The 17,770-nt window shown below is 41.8% G+C and overlaps 1 protein-coding gene and 1 long non-coding RNA gene across 17 annotated transcripts in view; one reads left to right on the plus strand and one right to left on the minus strand.

Annotated features, from left to right (window-relative positions):
- The window catches only part of LOC309646299, a 181,392-nt gene extending 165,411 nt beyond the window's left edge, over positions 1–15,981 (minus strand). The window contains exon 1 of the long non-coding RNA XR_014255264.1: positions 15,861–15,981. This is a non-coding gene — a long non-coding RNA (uncharacterized lncRNA). The remainder of the gene's footprint in view (positions 1–15,860) is intronic.
- CALN1 (calneuron 1) overlaps positions 1–17,770 on the plus strand; it is a 477,883-nt gene that overhangs the window by 106,665 nt on the left and 353,448 nt on the right. Inside the window, exons 1-2 of one of the 16 annotated variants that reach the window (XM_082432421.1) lie at positions 1,849–4,297; positions 5,809–5,901. The exons of 13 other annotated variants lie outside the window; for them this stretch is intronic. The gene's annotated coding sequence lies outside the window, so the exon portion shown is untranslated. Of the gene's footprint in view, positions 1–1,848; positions 5,902–17,770 lie in introns of those variants that run through there. 2 more of the 16 variants (XM_082432422.1, XM_082432420.1) reach the window with 2 other exon arrangements.

A 17,770-nucleotide genomic window follows, 5' to 3' on the forward strand; every position in this document is an offset into this window, starting at 1 on the left:
TGGGGGGAAGGGGAGGAGGGATAAACTGGGAGGTTGGGATTGACATATACACACTACTGTATATAAAATAGATAACTAATAAGGACCTACTGTATAGCACAGGGAACTCTACTCAATACTCTGTAATGACCTATATGGGAAAAGAATCTACAAAAGAGTGGATATATGTATATGTATAACTGATTCACTTTGCTGTACAGCAGAAACTAACACAACATTGTAAATCAACTATACTCCATTAAAATTTTTTTAAAAAGTGGCATGGCAGTCCCTTGCCGTCCTGGGGAGGTGCTCTGTGAAGCAGGGGTCCAAGGAGCTTGGGTGCAGGAATTCTGCCATCAGGTCGGGGCCCCCTAGTCCTGTGCACAGACTGACCCCTACATCCTCGTGGGCAGTGGGCACCGCATCCCAGCCCTGCGCTGGGCCTGGGGTGCCCTATCATTCATTTTTGCCAAGGCTGGCCTGCTGGCTCTCAGGACACAGGGCACAGGAACCCTGGGGACAGGGCTCTTCTGTCTGCCCATGACCTGGGCCCCCGAGGCACCGGCAATGGCTAGTGTGCACCTCGCAGGGTTCTGGTGCCGACTGCCTGGCTTCTTCCTAGTGTAGACCCTTGACAGGCACAGAATCCCTGTTACCCTTCACTCTGCGAAGGTGGTAACTCCTTCTGCCGTCTGCCTTTCACATCTCCTCTGAGACCTCTCCAGCCACTTCCCTTTGTCCTTGTGCCTTACAAAGGAATAGCTCCCCTGCCTCCCGTCCTTCATTTTTAATTGAGCAGCATTTGGGGAATGAAAGGTGATAAATGAGTAAGATTGATTTGACCGTGTTTACCAGAAACCGAGTATATATTTTTATCATTAAAATTTTTAAATCCATCTGATATTTAATTTTGACTATAATATGATATAGGGATCTAACTTTATTTTTTTTCCAAATTGTTGTCAATATTTCCAATACTGAATTGAAGAATTTGTTGAATTCTAAATTGAATAATTTAGAAAAGCTGGTTTTGTTATGTTCCAAATTATCATACTCATTTGGACTCATGTCTAATCTGTTGGTTCTCCTCCACTGTAGCATCTATTCATTTTCCTGGTTTAATTATAGTAACTTTAAAAATCTTTGACAGGGCAAATTTTTCCTTATTGTTTCTTATATTTTTAAATTACCAATTTTTTTAATGGGAAAATAATTATGATTTTTTATAGTCACTATTTATCCAGATGTCCCAGAGCTTTCAACTTGTCAAAACCATTTTTTTTTTAAAAAAAGCTGCAGTTGTCATTTTTTTCCTTTGACTCACTTGTCCTTCCTGAATTTTCTAAACCTGAGGCATCTTTTCCGAAATTATATTTCAAAAAAGTTATGTTGCAATAAAACCCCCCAAAAAACCCTGGTATGGAATTTCTTGGTGTGTGTGGCTTACCTGTAACCCAGTCTTCTGTCCCCTCAAGTTCAAAGTGGCACAGTGCTGTCAGTCATGGGGAGCACAGTTTGTGCGTATAACCTGGGTTCAAAAGCAAAAACCACCACAACATAGAGGAGTGACTCACTGGAACCAGACTTCTCCTTGTCGTCTGGGCAGGTGGCCCTTGGCAATGCTGGGAGGGGTCAGCTGAATGTTCCAGGCGTGAGTGGATCTTACATGGCTGGAAATGGCTGCCTTGTGGCAGGTGCCTTCTGTCATCTTTGGTTTGCTCCTTCCCTGTTTTCTCACCACTTTCCTGTGCATCTTTCCTGTTCCCTTGAATCATCCCTATTTTTCTTTAAAGTCTGGGCCTGGCTATGGCATCTGAACCTTTACAGATCATCTTACTCCTCTTTAAAAAAAAAAAAAAAAAAAGTATATATATATATCTCCATCCCATGTTTTTTGATCCTTTCATAATAGACCATCTTCATTTTCCTTGTTAGCCACTTCTAAAACGTCACACTGTTCCTGGTGTGTTTCAACGCCGATGTCATCAGATGCATCAAATTTCCCCACTGCCATCCCAGCTGCTGACTGAGGTCTGGAAGTCCCTGAGGTCTTGTCTAAGGTGGCACCGGGGGATATCAGCATCATAGCCGCTGAGGTCACATCCTTTTTGCTCTTCCCTCCCTTCGCCGCCTGGACCTTCCTTGCCCACTGATGTTAGTGAGCACTGCCAGATTGAGACCATTGCTGTGGGTAATAGGATCCTGAGTGCCCGGAGCCGGATGCATCGCTTACCATGTGCCAGGCTCTACCCTAAGTATTTTCTGGAGAATCCCAGGCAATACTTATCACTGCTCAATGAGGTATATACCTTATGACTCCCATTGCATGGATGGGGAAACTATGCCTCAGAAGGGTTGCGTTGCCTAGGGTTTTACTGCTAGAATGTGGCAGAGCCAGGACCGGGTCAGGGGTCTGATTGGCCTGAACGTCAGTCGGCGATGCTGTTTCTATGTGAGTGTTTGGAGGCCTAAGGGTTGGGAAAGGCCTCCTCCCTGATCAAGTCCTTGAGTTGGAATTAGGAAGGGCCACCAATAGCAGAGGCTGATGACCTGAAGGGGTGGTACGTGGGGCACGAAGGGAGACTCTGGCAGGGCACTCAGGTGGGAGAGGGCTGGCAGGTGTCCCTTTGGAGGTGTTGGCACCTTAACAGGAATCTGCTTCTTTCCTCAGCCTCCAGGCTGAAACCCCCTGCCCCCCGGGCAGCCTTAAAGAAGGAGGCACAGGCAAAACACATCCTCATGTAAACTTGGACCATCATCTTGGCCCTGGTGAGTAAGGTCATTTCAGGAGAGAGTGAGGAGAGGATGACTAAATTAGGTTGGCTTTTGTACCTCTTTGGCTTGGAGTACAGTGTGGGAAGCGGTCCAGCGTTGCTTTTCCTGGCTGGCCGGAGGACAGAAGAAGACAGCAAACAGTAGGGGACCTTGCCCTCGTGTTTGTTTTGCCTCTTGGTGCCCTTCGCTGCCTGCCACTCGTGATCCATCAGCTTCCCTCGTGTGCCCTCGGCCAAGGGCTCTTAAAGGTGGCTTCCTTTCCTCCGCGATGGCCGCCACCCCCGAGTTCCTTGAGTCCCCATTTGTTGACCGATGTGAATGCTTCCCTCCGCCATGTTTTCTGTGCTGCCTTTTCCACCCGATAGGTTTGTGTGTCCAGTCCACAGGACCTCGGCTGGGACCCTTTGTCAGAGGAGAGGGTTCCATTCCTGAATTTCTTGGGCCTTTTGAGTCTCACGCTGGCCTCCAGTGTATTTCGTTGTAGACAGACTAGTGTGTATGTTTCAAAGAACAGAGGCCCTCCCTTCTATTACGGCGTCAGAAAGATGAATACACATTTCTAGGATAAGTGAATGCCTTCATTGGTGCTCTCGGTCCATCCCAGGATGAGCTCTGCACATTCTCTCATTGGAACCGGCCTCTAGGTCCCTGTCCTAGGAGGCAGCTGGGGAGGTTTTCCTTAAGTGTGGCCTCTGGAGCCAAGCCACTCGGGTTTGAGCTCCTGCTCTGCCACTGACTCGCTCTGCACTTTTTGGAGCCGTTTTAAAATTTGCGCGTGCTTCATTTTCCTCATCTGTAAAATGGGGATAATATTAATCCCGCCTCACAAGGTATAACCGAGATGTTACTTAACATTGCTTAATTAGAATTGCCTACCACACAGTAAGCCCTCTAAAAAGAGTCGCTATTTTCATGCCTGACCTATTCTGAGAAATTTTCCTTTGGTATTTTCAGGCCAGATGGGCATGGTACCCAGAGAAACTTCTAGCATCGTTACGGCTCCATGAGAGTTCTTGGTCCTGAGTTTTACTTTTCTGCCCCTCCTGGCCCCAGGGACGTGTTTTGTTCCGGGTTTACTATGGAAGCGTCGTAACTCCAGGGGATGCATCATCTTATTTCCTCTCTGTCACGGTGGTTCTCTGAAGGACAAGCTTCTTCATATCATTCATTCATTTATTCATGTATTCATGCATGCGTGCATCCAACAGACATCTTGAGTACTCCTTGTATGCCTGACACTGGGCTCGATGCTGGGACAACATTGTGTCTGAAGAGCTCAGAGTCTGGTTGTACTTTGTGGATTTTTGCTGTTGTTGATGATATTAGGTTTTTATGTCTCTTGAGCATAGAATAGCTTCTCATTTCTTTCAGCAGATTCCTCTCCACCACAGGGTCTTTGTGAAGGTTGGATCGTGACCAAGAGGGCTCACGGGATGTCCTCCCGATGAACTCAGCATCTTGGGTTGTGTTCATTTTTGGTCTCTGCGTTTGGCATCTCCCGTCAGCTGGGACCCTCCTCTTGCCAGCAGAAGTTCCTGAGGTGACTGTCACCCTGCCTTCGCTGTCCTCTGCCTGGCTGCTGGGGTGACCTTGTGTCCTGTTTGTGACATTCTTGGGGCCACCCGCTATCTTGGGCACTGCTGCCTTCAGGGCCCCAGTGTCTAGCCTGCAGGTGAGAGGCCTGTGCCCAGGGTCAGCCTCCTGCCACCACCTGGACCACAGGCTCAGCCAGGATGCTTGCTTCTGAGTCTCACTCTTTTCCAAGTGCCCAGCTCTCAAGCAGTTGTGTGGCTCAGATAGTCCTTGATCTTGAGGACCTGGGTGGTGCCTCTGCTGTAACACCATCCTGGATCACAGGATTCTAGATGACCTAAGTCCACGCTGCTTGAACAGCTGAATAGATGAACGTGACCTCCCTTGTGGCTAGATCTGCTTCAAACCCCCACCCCCCCATCCTCAGGCATACTCCCAGTTTTAAGGCAGAATGAAATCTCAGAAAAATTAAGCCCTTGTCCTCAGCGCTATAGCCTTACTTCCAAATATTCTTATGCTGTCAACTCCGAAACAATAAGTAAATTTCAGGCCACTTTCCATTCGAATGATGGACTGAATGAATCTAATTTACATGCTTTTCATGTAAATTGGCCCAAATAAGGCTAAATCTCCAGGGGTCCTGTACCTTTCTCTGTCAATCTCTTATAGCCTCTTCTCGGTAAAACAGGGCTAATTCAAGTTTAAAAAAATAACAGGAAGTGGCAGACTTTTAGACTTCCGCTTGGTCTTGTCCATCTTCAACTATATTTGCTCCCAACTTGGTTAGTCTCTATGGACAGAATTGTGTCCCTTCCAAAATGTATATGTTGAAGCCCTAACCCCCAATGGGATGGTGATTGAAGGTGGGGCCTTTGGAAGATAATTAGGTTTAGATGAGGTCATGAGGTCCCCTCGTGATGGGATTAGTGCCCTTATAAGAAGAGACCCCACAGTTTGCTTGCTCTCCCTCTCTTCCCACCACGTGGGGACACAGTGAGAAAGCAGCTGTCTAAAAACCAGGAGGAGAGCTCTCACCGGAAACCAATGCTGGCACCTTGACCTTGGACTACTAACTTCCGTAACTGTGAGAAAACAAATTTCTGTTGTTTAAGCCACCCAGTCTACGAAATTTTGTTATGGCAGCTAGTAAAGAATTGGAAGAGCCATTCTGAAGAACTCTCTACAGTCAATATTGGGGACCGTGTACAGCTGTTCTCCACAGATCCAGCAATCTCTTGCTTCCCACTGTCTTGGGTGGAGGGCTCCCAACTCAGCCAACAGGAACCCCCACCTTTGCAGAAAGATGTCTAGGGCTCTCAGTTTGATACAGATGCCCGAGCAGCCAGAAGTGTCTAGAAGAGGTAGCAGGACATCTTTATATGAGGATCGCAGAAGAAGAGACATAAAATATATTAAAATTAAATCCTTTCATATTCAACTTATTAATTAAAAAAGATTATAATAGCCTTCAGGGGGAGCCTTAAAAAGCAGCTGAACTTTTTGTGTAATTACTTTCAGAAAGAACAACTCAAAATCATCTGCCAGAAGCATCTCTGTTGGCAGGCGAGCTTCAGCATCTCTGTGACACTGGTGGACAGTTCCTTCCACCAGGTGCGTTCATCTAATCACCAGCCAGCTCTGGATCCTTGGAAATTCACGGAGAGACGGTGCCATTCAAAATCAAGATTGGTTTAGGAGATGCACATCCGTTCTGGTCGACACAGCCTGTTCTTGACGCTCGCCCTTTCCGTTCTCCGGTCAAGGCTCTGTCTTCCAAGGTCTGTGCTGGAGCCACATCGTGTGCTCGCACCTGATGGCTGTGGGTCATTTGAGTCCTGGCCTTGAAGCAGCCTTGGTTCTGCCTTCAGGCTCCCTGGGGCCCTACCCCCACGTGGAGGAAATTCCAGGCAGACTCTTTAGTTTGTAAAATGCTGTTAGTTTCTTTCTAGCTATAAAAATGAAATAGACCCATGGTACAGAGTGCGGAAAGTTCAAACAAATAAGAATACAATGACAGTAAATCCATCACTCAGCAGTGACTAGTATTTACATTTTGGTTGATTTCCTTCCAGTAACTTTTTCTGTGACTAGGTATATCAATATATATCATATATATATATATGAGACTAGGTGTAATAATTATATTTATATAGCTGTGATTCTGCTCTCCATATAATTTTATGGTTTGACCTTATAAAGGTAATAGAAGAATAGGATAATAAAAAAGCAATAGAAGTGGGTACAAATGAAATGGAAGAGTCCCCACCAGCCAAACTTTACGTGTCAGAGGCAACTATTTTTAATCATTTGTCATCGTGAGTGCCTGTGGTGGGTGAAATCACTCTAAATGAAGTGCTTCTGTGTTTTTGATTCTCCACCTTAAATGGAATCTCTCCAACTTCTCTTATGAACGATAGATTCCTGCTGCCTTACAGCACTCCTCCCTTTCACCTTCCAGTGACTTTTATTTTTAAATCTTTAAGTTAAATAGCTTTATTGCTTTAGCTCATCTATTTAAATCTTTATTGCTTCATTCATTTTAAGCAGTACCTTTTGACCTCCCACCATGAAAGACAAGGTACTTCACACCCCACAATCCTTTATCCTTTTTTTAAAATTTATTTATTTATTTATTTATTTTCGGCTGCTGTTGGGCCTTCGTTGCTGCACGCGGGCTTTCTCTACTTGCGGTGAGTGGGGCTACTCTTCGTTGTGCTGCGTAGGCTTCTCATTGCGGTGGCTTGTTGTCGAGCATGGGCTTTAGGTGCACGGGCTTCAGTAGTTGTGGCACACAGGCTTCAGTAGTTGTGGCTTGAGGGCTCTAGAGCGCAGGCTTCAGTAGCTTTGGCGCACGGGCTTAGTTGCTCTGCGGCATGTGGGATCTTCCCGGACCAGGGCTCGAACCAGTGTCCCCTGAATTTGCAGGTGGATTCTTAACCACTGCACCACCAGGGAAGCCCTCTTTTTCCTTTTTTAACCACTTTTATCACTAGACCATCATGGGGTCAAACACACTCTGTTCTCTGTCTAGAATCGAAACTTCCATGATTCGTCTATTGATTTCAGGTTCAAAAACAAAATAGTGTTTATAATACTATGATTATGTAAATATTATTCTCTGCAGAAACAAACATTGCATCATTAACCCTGTGCCATTTGTAGGAGAAATGTATAAAAAAAGACCCAAACAAATCGTAACTTGGAAGGAAGAGTGAAGGAGGGGGGAAACCCACTCTACTTGTATTTGACATTTTTTAATAACTTTTTTAGAAGTTCTGTTTTATATTGCTAATATAAATAGTATTTTTAATTGAAATATAGTTGATTTACAACATTATATTGGTTTCAGGTGTGTAACACAGTGATTCAATATTTTTGTAGATTGTACTCCATTTAAAGTTCTTACAAAACAATGGCTATATTTCCCTGTGTTGTGCAATATATCCTTGTTGATTATCTATTTTGTATGTAGTAGTTTGTATCTCTTAATCCCCTACCCCTATTTTGCCCCCCCCCTTCCCTCTCCCCACTGGTAACCACTCATTTCTCTATATCTGTAAGTCTGTTTCTTTTTTTGTTATATACATTCATTTGTTTATTTTTTAGATTCTGCATATAAGTGATAACATACAGTATTTGTCTTTCTCTGTCTGACTTATTTCACTGAACATAATACTCTCTAGGTCATCCACATTGTTGCAAATGGCAGAATTTCATTCTTTTTTATGGCTGAGTAGTATTCCACTGTGTAAATATACCACGTCTTCTTTATCCATTCATCTGTTGATGGACAGTTAGGTTGCTTCCATATCTTGCCTATCGTAAATACTGCTGCTGTGAACATTGAGGTGCATGTATCTTTTTGTATTTGACATTTGCTGTGGACATTTGGCCTCTCTTTCTTTTCCAGCAGATGATCCAGCTTCCGCTGCTGTTGGCTGCTGCGAATCCCTTTTCTCCCTGCCCTCGGGACTCTTGTGTCTTATTTGCTCCCACAGTGGTCCTCTGGGATTGCACCTCATCCTTAGATTTCACCCACCAATTGGATCCCAAGTTCTGTAATTTCTTGGATTCCTTCTGTGTTTTGCTGAAATAATTTTTTGAGTGATTCTGTTAGGAAGTGTCTATGGATGGGAAACTTTCTAAGCCCCTATCTTGATTGGATTTGTCAATTAATTTTTCCCGTGAGGCTAAAGGGCTTGTTCCATTGTCACCTAGTATCTGATGATGCCAATGTGCACCTAATGCCGGTATGATTGTCATTCATTAGAAAGTTGTCTGTTATCTCTGTTAGAGACTTGAGAGTGCTTTCTTTATGCTTGTGTTCTGAAACGTTATGAGGTTTTAGATGATGGATGAAGTTCTGGCTATTTGACAGGCCTTTTCAGTCTGAAGGTTCATATCATCAGCTCTTGAAGTTTTTTCTTCTATTCTCTCGTTCTGAAATGCTTCTTAAGTGGGTGTGGCCCTTCTATGTTCATCCTTACTGTTTATTAATAATTTTTTTATTTCTATTTTGCTATATTTTCTGTGCTTTCCATGACTTCTCGTTCTAGTGCTTCTGATTTTTTCTCCAATCAAAATTTTTACTTCCCTGAATTCTTGATCTCAGACTGCACATTTTTCATGGCAGCCTTTCAGATCTCCCTGAAGTGTTATGTGAACATTCTTTTGACTTGTCTACTCTTTCCAGAATCTTCCTCGTTGTTTCTGGGGTCACCTTTTTTTGTCCTGCCCTTTGGTGATGCTGATTTTCTTTTTTTTTTTTAATTAATTAATTGATTTATTTTATTTTTGGCTGCATTGGGTCTTCATTGCTGCGTGTGGGCTTTCTCTAGTTGTGGCAAGCGGGGGCTACTCTTCGTTGCACTGTGCAGGCTTCTTATTGCGGTGGCTTCTCTTGTTGTGGAGCACGGGCTCTAGGCATGTGGGCTTCAGTAGTTGTGGCACACAGGCTCAGTAGTTGTGGCACATGGGCTTAGTTGCTCCGTGGCATGTGGGATCTTCCCGGACCAGGGTTTGAACCTGTGTCCCCTGCATTGACAGGCGGATTCTTAACCACTGCGCCACCAGGGAAGTCTCTGATGCTGATTTCCTTGAAGTCTCTGGCAATCCTTGTTTGACCATTGGCATTTCTGACATGTCTGAATGAAACGTGTCAAAAGTCAGGTTTCCTCTGAACACCAGCCTCCCCCCACCAAATGAGAGGAATGGCAGCAAACCTTCAGAGGGTGGGCCATGTTGATGAGCAAGATTCATTTTAAGGTTCAAGACTGGGAAGGGGTGAACACGTTGCCCCCATGCAAATGCCAGAGGAGGAGGGTCTCACCCCGGGGCACCCGCACCAACCCTCAGGCACATCGCTCCTTTTAAAAGACCTTGTTCTCTGAGTGGGAGAGCCAGCTCACTGTTCCAAGTAAAAGGCTTTAATGAGTCCCTCCGGGTCCACCCCATCTCCATCCAGCTCTTCGTACCAGTCACCTCGGGGTGCTCTGTGGCATCCCACCACGCCTGTCTCCACCGTGGCCTTCCCTTGTCACACTTCCAGCCCTGCCTCACTCGGCTTAACTTCATCCATCACGATGAGCAAAATAATTCTGCCTTCCAGAGATCTGCCAATTTTTTGGACTGACAGTGGTCTCCCTCTCCTCCATATTCAAAGCCTTTATGATTTTATTACATTTTGTTCCTCTATACCATGATTTTAATGGCATTTTAGGAGACAGAAGTATGTTCAGTTTTCCTTCTTGAAATACTTCGTAGAGTTAACAGCATGTTATAAAGATTTCTGACATCATTAAAAGTTTAGGGAACGTCACTGATGCACAGCATACACTGATATGAATGTACTTTGCTTATCGATTTCTATACTTTTAGATTTTTGTCTTGTTTTCTTCTTTCTTCCTTTCTTTTCCTGTCTTTGTTTTTCCATTTTAAATACAATGCAAGACAATATTTTGGTGCACAAATCTTTGACCATTTCTCAGGATAGATTTCAAACAATGGAGTTTTGGGGTCAAAAGGTGAGAACCATTTTTTGAATGGATACCTAATTGCGAAGTTGTTTTCTCTAAGCTGTTGTTTTAACTGCTACAAAGTACTAGTCCCATTACAACCTCACTAGCATGTTAAAAACAACCAAAACCCTCCCACACTGAAAAAGCCGATAACAGCATACAAATTACATTTCTTGATTACTTATGAGCTCAACTATTATTGTCATATGTTTTATTGTTTTCTTTCCAGTTTAGTGAATTGTCTGCTGTGTCCTTTTTGTACTCCCTGTTTGCCTCTCACTCTTATTTATAGTGTTTATAATGTTTAGAAGTTTACATTGTTATAATGGCAAGGCTCTCAATCTTTTCCTTTGTAATTTCTTTAGCTATATTTCAACTTTGAATGTCCTTTAACTATAAAAGATGAGTTAAATTTTTACATATATTTCACTCTAGATTTTGATTATATGATGTTTTCTGGGTCTACTCCTTTTAAACAGTCTTGTGGTTTCCTTTATGTCTTACTGCATTAAGTAGAACTTATAGAATAGTGTTACTTAACAGTAGAAGTAATGGGCACTTTGTCTTTTTTCTGATTTTTAACAGCAATGTCTCTGCAGTGATTTTCAAAGTGGGGTGTGTAAGGTGTTCTTTTGGGGTGTAGGGAGAAAAGGGAAGAAGGAAGAAATTACACTTTACTAATATTCATTGTAGAGAGAGACACTGACAGTCCTCAGTTGCCCATATGTGTGCTGGTCTGGTGTGACAGGTGTGATGTGTTCAAGAAGGTGGGCACCCTATAAAGTGAGGTATTGCTGTAGGACCTTCCTCATGCACTTGTTACCAGTTACTTGTGACACAAGTGCCTGGCTGGGGGATTTACAGGTAATATTAGTCAATTTTAACTAGACTAACACCCAGAAAAATAAGCAAGATGCCTGCCAAGGAGCCCCAGCTTTTGGATCATACTGATAATGCAGGCCCAAGCGGACCACAAGACAATGGCCAAGTTGGCGTTTCCTGTGCTTCCCAAAGGAGATCTTCATCAGCCACTTCATGGGTTAAAATTGACAAGCCAGCAGATTGGGCAAAAACTTAAAAAACTTCTAAAAGACTACTTAAAATGTTGATCTGTATTCACTTTCATGAAAAATGAAACCTGGTCTAATCTTTGAAATGAGATGGAAAATGACTCTCAATGCCTTTTGTACCCCAAGAAACTGTGCAGCTTATATCAGGGCAAAGGTCTTCAAAGAGTTGTCAAACAGAAAGCAGAGTCACACACTTTCTGTCATAAACAGGCAAATGGTCCACGTCTGTGATCTCTTCTGAGATGTTGCCTGCTACACACACTGAAAGATGACATTTTAACAAAGATCGAGGAAATAACTGCTTTTTAAAAAAAATCTTTGTTGGAGTGTAATTGCTTTACACTGACGTGTTAGTTTCTGCTGTATAACCAAGTGAATCAGCTATACATATACATACATACCCATATCTCCTCCCTCTTGCGTCTCCCTCCCACCCCCCCATCCCACCCCTCTAGGTGGACACAGAGTACCGAGCTGATCTCCCTGTGCTATGCGGCTGCTTCCCACTAGCTATCTATTTGACATTTGGTAGTGTATATATGTCCATGCCACTCTCTCACTTCGTCCCAGCTTCCCCTTCCCCCTCCCCGTGTCCTCAAGACCATTCTCTATGTCTGTGTCTTTATTCCGGTCCTGCCCCTAGGTTCTTCAGAACCTTTTTTTTTTTTTTTTTTAAGATTCCACATATATGTGTTAGCATACGGTATTTGTTTTTCTCTTTCTGACTTACTTCACTCTGTATGACAGTCTCTAGGTCCATCCACCTTGCTACAAATAACTCAATTTCGTTTCTTTTTATGGCTGAGTAATAGTCCATTGTATATATGTGCCACATCTTCTTTATCCATTCATCTGTCGATGGACATTTAGGTTGCTTCCATGTCCTGGCTATTGTAAATAGAGCTGCAATGAACATTGTGGTACATGACTCTTTGAATTATGGTTTCCTCAGGGTATATGCCCAGTAGTGGGATTGCTGGGTCATATGGTAGTTCTATTTTTAGTTTTTTGAGGAACCTCCATACTGTTCTCCATAGTGGCTGTATCAATTTACATTCCCACCAACAGCGCAAGAGGGTTCCCTTTTCTCCACACCCTCTCCAGCATTTATTGTTTGTAGATTTTTTGATGATGGCCATTCTGACCAGTGTGAGGTGATACCTCATTGTAGTTTTGATTTGCATTTCTCTAATGATTAGTGATGTTGAGCATCCTTTCTTGTGTTTGTTGGCAATCTGTATATCCTCTTTGGAGAAATGTCTATTTAGATCTTCTCCCCATTTTTGGATTGGGTTGCTTATGTTTTTGATATTGAGCTGCATGAGCTGCTTGTATATTTTGGAGGTTAAACATGGAGGCTAAACAATACACTACTAAATAACCAAGAGATCACTGTTGAAATCAAAGAGGTAATAAAAAAATGCCTAGAAATAAATGATAATGAAAACATGACGACCCAAAACCTATGCGATGCAGCAAAAGCAGTTCGAGGGAAGTTTATAGCAATACAATCCTACCTCGAGAAACAAGAAACATCTCAAATAAACAACCTAACCTTACACCTAAAGCAATTAGAGAAAGAAGAACAAAAAAACCCCAAAGTTAGCAGAAGGAAAGAAATCATAAAGATCAGACCAGAAATAAATGAAAAAGAAATGAAGGAAACGATAGCAAAGATCAATAAAACTAAAAGCTGGTTCTTTGAGAAGATAAACAAAATTGGTAAACCATTAGCCGGGCTCATCAAGCAAAAAAGGGAGAACACTCAAATCAATAGAATTAGAAATGAAAAAGGAGAAGTAACAACTGACACTGCAGAAATACAAAGGATCATGAGAGATTAGTACAAGCAACTATATGCCAATAAAATGGACAAATTCTTAGTAAAGCACAACCTTCTGAGACTGAACCAGGAAGAAATAGAAAATATAAACAGACCAATCACAAGCACTGAAATTGAAACTGTGATTAAAAATCTTCCAACAAACAAAAGCCCAGGACCAGATGGCTTCACAGGCAAATTCTATCAAACATTTAGAGAAGAGCTAACACCTATCCTTCTCAAACTCTTCCAAAATATAGCAGAGGGAGGAACACTCCCAAACTCATTCTACGAGGCCACCATCACCCTGATACCAAAACCAGACAAAGATGTCACAAAGAAAGAAAACTACAGGCCAATATCACTGATGCACATAGATGCAAAAATCTTCGACAAAATACTAGCAAACAGAATCCAACAGCACACTAAAAAGATCATACACCATGATCAAGTGGGGTTTATCCCAGCAATCCAAGGATTCTTCAATATACGCAAATCAATCAATGTGATACACCATATTAACAAACTGAAGGATAAAAACCATATGATCATCTCAATAGATGCAGAAAAAGGTTTCGACAAAATTCAACACCCATTTATGATAAAAACCCTTCAGAAAGTAGACATAGAGGGAACTTACCTCAACATAATAAAGGCCATATATGACACACCCACAGCCAACATTGTTCTCAATGGTGAAAAACTGAAAGCATTTCCTCTAAGATCAGGAGCAAGACAAGGTTGCCCACTCTCACCACTATTACTTAACATAGTTTTGGAATTTTTAGCCACAGCAATCAGAGAAGAAAAAGAAATAAAAGGAATCCAAATCAGAAAAGAAGAAGTAAAACTGTCACTGTTTGCAGATGACATGATACTATACATAGATAATCCTGAGGATGCTACCAGAAAACTACTAGAGCTAATCAATGAATCTGGTAAAGTAGCAGGATACAAAATTAATGCACAGAAATCTCTTGCATTCCTATACACTAATGATGAAAAATCTGAAAGAGAAATTAAGGAAGCACTCCTATTTACCGTTACAACAAAAAGAATAAAATACTTAGGAATAAACCTACCTAAGGAGACAAAAGACCTGTATGCAGAAAACTATAAGACACTGATGAAGGAAATTAAAGATGTGACAAACAGATGGAGAGATATACCATGTTCTTGGATTGGAAGAATCAACATTGTGAAAATGACTATACTACCCAAAGCAATCTACAGATTCAATGCAATCCTTATCAAACTACCAATGGCATTTTTCACAGAACTAGAACAAAAAATTTCACAATTTGTATGGAAACACAAAAGACCCTGAATAACCAAAGCAATCTTGAGAAAGAATAATGGAGCTGGAGGAATCAGGCTCCCTGACTTCAGAAATAACTGCTTTTTAGGGGAAACTCATGCTCAAAACTCAAAAACAGTTTTGAGAATGGATGGTTTTGGAAATCTTTCTACCATTGTGTGATTTTGTTGCTAAAAAACTGTTGTGAGTGTGCTATCTACGAACTCAAATCTGTGAAGTTGAAAAATCTGGGGGCTTCCCTCTTGGCACAGTGGTTAAGAATCTGTCTGCCAATGCAAGGGACATGGGTTCGAGCCCTGCCCCGGGAAGATCCCACATGCCGTGGAGCAACTAAGCCTGTGAGCCACAACTACTGAACCTGTGCTCAAGAGCCACAGCTACTGAAGCCTGCGCGCCCAGAGTCCGTGTTCCACAACAAGAGAAGCCACCCAATGAGAAGCCCGCGCACCGCAAGGAAGAGTAGCCCCAGCTCACCACAACTAGAGAAAGCCGGCACACAGCAAGGAAGACCCAACACAGCCAAAAATAAAAACAAACAAATAAATTAATTTAAAAAAAAATCTGGAAACAATTTTGTTAACTTCTTAAGAATCTTCCAAATGAAGAAATCGATTTTTTTTTTGTTAAAAATATGAAAGTGCAACCGCTTTGAATCAGTTTGCAAAATCACCTGTTGACATTCAGGAAGATGAAACTTTACCAGCGAAATATCAGCAAAAATCTTGGCATGCTTGTGGGATGGATTGAAGAATGAATATTGTGATTTAGTAAACACTGCCAATGACATTTTTCTGCCATTTGGATCTGTAAATTTTTTTGAGGTGTATTTTTGGTTATGGCAGATGTTTTAATCAAGTATGGAAATACACCCAACCTAAAACCAGATCTTCAAATCACTGTATAACAAAATGTTATGTCAAGATTTTCAGTAAGCATGAATAATAGTAAATCACACTGCTTTCAATAAAAATCCAATTTCTGTATTTTGAGAAAAAAAGCATTCATTTAAGCAGTGTTTTAAATTTATTAGTCTAGAGTTGCACATAGAATTCTCATATTTCATACTGTTGTCTATTTGTGCTTTCCCTGTTTGTTTTAATAAAGTTGTCAGAGATTTGTCTGGTTTATTGCTTTTGTGTCAGAGAACCAGCTCTTTTAATTTATCTGTTTTCTAATTCATCTCTCTCTCATTATTTCGTTTTTTCTGTTTTCTTAATTTATTTTGTTCTTTTTCTAAAACGTTCATGTTGAAGACTTTTATTTATTTATTTATTTATTTTTGGCTGTGTTGGGTCATTGTTGCTGCGAACAGGCTTTCTCTAATTGCAGCGAGCGGGGGCTACTCTTTGTTGCGGTGCGCGGGCTTCTCATTGCAGTGGCTTCTCTTGTTGCAGAGCTCGGGCTCTAGGTGCGTGGGCTTCAGTAGTTGTGGCTCACGGGCTCCAGAGTGCAGGCTCAGTAGTTATGGCACCCTGGCTTAGTTGCTCCGCTGTATGTGGGATCTTCCTGGACCAGGGCTCGAACCCCTGTCCCCTGCATTGGCAGGTGGATTCTTAACCATTGAGCCACCAGGAAAGCCCTTGAAGACTTATTTAGTGTTTATATTTTTCTTAAAAACAGTAAGTGCATTTAAAGACCTCACAGCTTATCTGAATAATACTTTGCTATACCTCATATGCTTTTTAATAAGAACTATTTCCCTTTTTAAATTTTTAATAGAGCCTATAATTTAAATTTTAATTTAAACTTTGATCTAGGAGTATATTAAAAATTTCACTTTTAATGAATAAGTTCTAGAGATCGAAGGTACAGCATGGTGACTATAGCTAATAATACTGTATCATATACTTGAAACTTGCTAAGAGAGTAGGTCTTAAATGTTCTCACCACAAAAAAGAGAAAGGGTAATTATGGGACATGTTGGAGGTGTTTGGGAAAGCTATGGTGGTCATCCTTTTGCAACATATAAGGCTATCAACATCTTGTACGGCTTAGACTTACACAATGTTGTATGTCAGTTGTATCTCAACAAAGTTAGAAAAAAATGTCTTAGCATTTAAAAATATTGACTTTTATTATTGTTTCTGTTTATATTCAACTGTCCCAGACCTGCTTTTGAAGACCTTTACTGAAGTTTGCTTTGTGGTCTTATATTTGATAAATTTTTGTAAATGTTCCACAGATATCTGAAAAGTGATCTCTGGGGGGGTGTGTGGGGACACACACACCCACTCATATACAGAGACACATCAAATCGGCCTTCATAGAAATATGTCTACATCATTCATATCCTCTTTGTTTTTGTTTTTTGCCCAGGTAATTTGCCAAAGGCTTAGAGGGTGTCTTTAAAATCTTCACCAGTTTTTAAAATCAAAAATATATTTAAATTATTTTTGCTTTATAATGATATGTATATGATGCATAGAGGTTTGTGACTAATATATATATATATTTTTTTTTTTTGGGGGGGGATTTTCCCCTTTTTAAACATACCTTCACTATACTTTAAGTGCTTTTTATTTTAAATTGCTTTTCAGTTAGAACTTTCTTTTCTTTGACCTTTGCCTTTAAGTCTTTTCGCATAATTTAATTTGTAAACTGCTCTACTCATTTTACTTTAAATGACCTTTAAAGGCAGTAGCGGGTAGTGATTGTGTCTCTGTTGTGTCTGCTTGCTGTTGTGAAGGGAGCTGCGTTTCATCTTGTTCCTCTGTGGGTAACCTGTATTTTCTAACCTGGATGCTCAGAAGACATTTCCTTGTCTTTGAAATTCAGAAGTGTCACAAGGATATCTAGTTCTGTCAGCGTGGTCACTAAGCTAACGTGGATTATTTTCCTGCAACAAATGAAGAGATGCTGGATAAACATATAACAAAAAAGTTAACTCTGTAGCTCAGCCAGTCCTTTGCCTGCTTGCTTACAGATTATCCTTCTCTCTCCCCCTGCTCCACTCTGTATAGTAGGGTCTGTCCAAGCAAACTGCGTTTCCAGATTCCCTGGCCAAAGGGAGGCACCAACAGGAGGTGAGAAGGTGAGGACAGAGAGGGGGGCTCCCCACCCCTACCTGCCTTTGACCGATATCTCCATGGTGCCTCTCCCTCTTAAGGGTTCCTGCCCTGCATCTTGGCAGAGCAGAGCTTTTCCCTGCATGGTCCCAGATCCTATTGGGCAACCACTACCATGGTTCTAGCGCCTCTGGGCACCCCACCTTTGAGGTCCTGGTCATACTGCCATCGCCATATGTCCCTCCAGA

The sequence above is a fragment of the Balaenoptera physalus genome, assembly GCF_965194825.1.
Source record: "Balaenoptera physalus genome assembly, chromosome: 16".
NCBI classification, from domain to species: Eukaryota; Metazoa; Chordata; class Mammalia; order Artiodactyla; family Balaenopteridae; genus Balaenoptera; species Balaenoptera physalus.